Source organism: Biomphalaria glabrata, chromosome 9 (genome assembly GCF_947242115.1).
Source record: "Biomphalaria glabrata chromosome 9, xgBioGlab47.1, whole genome shotgun sequence".
Classification (NCBI taxonomy): domain Eukaryota; kingdom Metazoa; phylum Mollusca; class Gastropoda; family Planorbidae; genus Biomphalaria; species Biomphalaria glabrata.
In genome coordinates this window covers 42,096,936-42,099,780 of record NC_074719.1, presented here as the reverse complement: position 1 = coordinate 42,099,780, position 2,845 = coordinate 42,096,936, and positions in this window count along the sequence as shown.

Genomic DNA, 2,845 nt, shown 5'->3' with positions numbered 1-2,845 from the left:
TGTGAAGTGTTCACTATCACTGTGTAATGGTGAGATTGTGTGGTCGAGACAGTGTTCTAAATGTTTTTTACAGTTTGACTCTCAGAACAATGTCAGATTATTCAAACGCCATTGTAATCCCGGATATACTAATTTAAAGTATGAATAGAATTTTCTTTTTTTTTTAAATAAACACAAAACATTTATTCTTGAACTTCTTCATCATCATCATTCCTTTAAGTTCCTCGTGGAACACAGGGCCTCGACAAAAACACGCCACTCTCCACGGTCTCTTGCTAGTTTTTTCATGGTGTCCCAGCTCTTCCCGGTCTTCTCTGCTTCTTCAAGTACACTGCGTCGCCATGTTCTTTTTGGTCTTCCTCTGCGTCTTGTTCCCTGGGGGTTCCACTCTAAGGCCTGCCTAGCTCTGTTGCTGGTATCTTTTCTAAGGATGTGACCAATCCATCTCCACTTCCTAAGATATGCAGCTCTATATTTTTCTGCCCACTCATCTCCCACAGTTTGGTGTTTTCTACTTTGTCGTACCAGTGAATTTTTAGGATATTCTAGAACTTAGAATCACTTTAATGATGAACAAACTTCATATATAAACCATACAATTTTATTTTCAATACAATTACAAACGCAAGAGGCTTCTAAACAGTTACAACATCTCCTTGTTTAGTCTCTTCATATCTACATATGCCCACCTTTATTTAAACTATTTAAGCTATTTTTTGGCACGCATGGAAAGTTCTAATGTCGCCTTAATTTAAATTAACAATTGTAAATATCTTCTTGCTGGGCAATTACTCGAGGTTCTAGAAATACGCCAGTGACAAACAAAACAAGTTTATTTTTTTAAATATGTATGACTCTTGACACATACATCACGTGGCTGTGATATCAACGTACTCAAACTCTAACCCTTAGCTTTACCACTTACTGTGACTACTTCATTATCGACCTCCTTCAATCGTAAATCGATTTTTCTGCCTTTCGTAGAAAACTTTTTCATTTGCCATTTTAGCCGTATACCTATCCACATACGGCGGGTAACAAGGTGACATTTTCTCTGCTGGTTGAGGAACAAGCCAGTTTTCGTTCGAACCTGAGGTTGTTTTTTTTTCACTGTCCGTAGCTTTCTTTGTCTCCATCTCCTTCCACTTGTCTTCCCCCTCGATGTCCACTGTTTAACTCCTTCGTCAAGTGTTGGAACTAGTTCGAACCCTAACTCATTCAACAAATTGCTCAACATCAGAATAACTGGTAGTAGTGTCAGACCACTTTAAAACATCTGGACATTACTTAACGTCTACCACAATGCCAGTATGAACTAATGCAGATGTCATCCCCGGTCACTTCATCCTAGGTCACTTTATCCCCGGTCATTTTACCCCCTGGTCATTTCATCCCCTTTCTTTTCATCATCTGATCCTTTTATCAAATAGTTATTGTAAAAATCACGAAAGAACCAAGATTTAATATATTCATTTTTATTTACTTGACAAAAAGTGTAACACATTAGAGAATAATAAAATAAAATGCCATTATAAACTATAAAATTTAACATGCATAGAGGTAATGTAAAAAAAAAGGTGCTTTTGAGTTCATCTACAAAAGATAGATAGGCTATTGATTGTAAGTACAGAAGACGATCCATCCAATCAAATTACTTTAAAAAGTTTTGTAATTGTCTTTGCCTATAACACAATTTACAACAATAATGTTTAAAAGAAATAAAAGCAAAACCTATATAAACGACATGATACCCTAAGGATGGGTGGGTCAGACTTTTGTTAGAAAAAATAAAATCTTTTTCAAGGCTAAAATGACGCGCCCATTTTCGAGAAAGAGCGATTGAAAAATAAAATAAAGTGAACGATGGTCGTCAGGAGTTATCAGCGGCATGATCATAAGTATTCTAATCTTTTAAATGATTTCCACTACTTCCACCACACCTTGGCCTTTCATGATGTTATCAGCGGCATGGTCATAAGTATTCTAATCGTTCTCATCTCTCAAAGAATTTCCACACTACTTCCACCACACCTTGGCCTTTGATCATTTTGCCATGTGCAGGATAATATTATAATATTACATCCCCCACATCCAGTAGAAGCGCTAGAGCTAAGTACACACCCAGATTTACAATATATTATAAGATTTCTCATCAAGAATGTAGTGGAAGGAGAAACACTATAATAATATACGCATTTATAACATGTCACAAAATATCAAAAACGCATTCTACATAATCATATTTATATATCAGATGAAATGAGGGCTTAAAGTCAAAGCCTTAACGGCACAATTAAACAATGAATAAGACAAAATATTTAATTGGGGAGGAAATGACCGGTCACCAGAGCGGAGACACCCTTTTTCAAGCCTTAGTGTGGAGACTGCATTCTATAGAACCTCCATGTCCCAGCAGGGGCGTAACTAGGGATTTGGGGGCCCGGGGGGATTGACCTCTTTGGGGGCCCCTTGCATTTTGACTTTCGACATATGACATGAGATAATGTACGCAAAAATATATACGCCTCAAATCAAATTGGTTCAGTATATCAGTAAACTTAACAAAAAGTAATCATCAAGACTCTTTTAAAGAATAATACCGTTGTTTATTAGTTAAATAATGCACAAGTGACAAATCTAAATTGATATCGCTTCACGTCCTGCATTCTGTGCAGCAAAGACATCTATAACATCAACTACATCGATACTTTCTAGTATTTGTGACTTCACTGACATTAAAGCCATGATAAGCCTTTCTTGCGTCATTGTGCTCCTGAGATACTTTTTGATGAGCTTGAGCTTTGAGAATGATCTCTCACATGACGTAATGGAAGTGGCCTGAGTT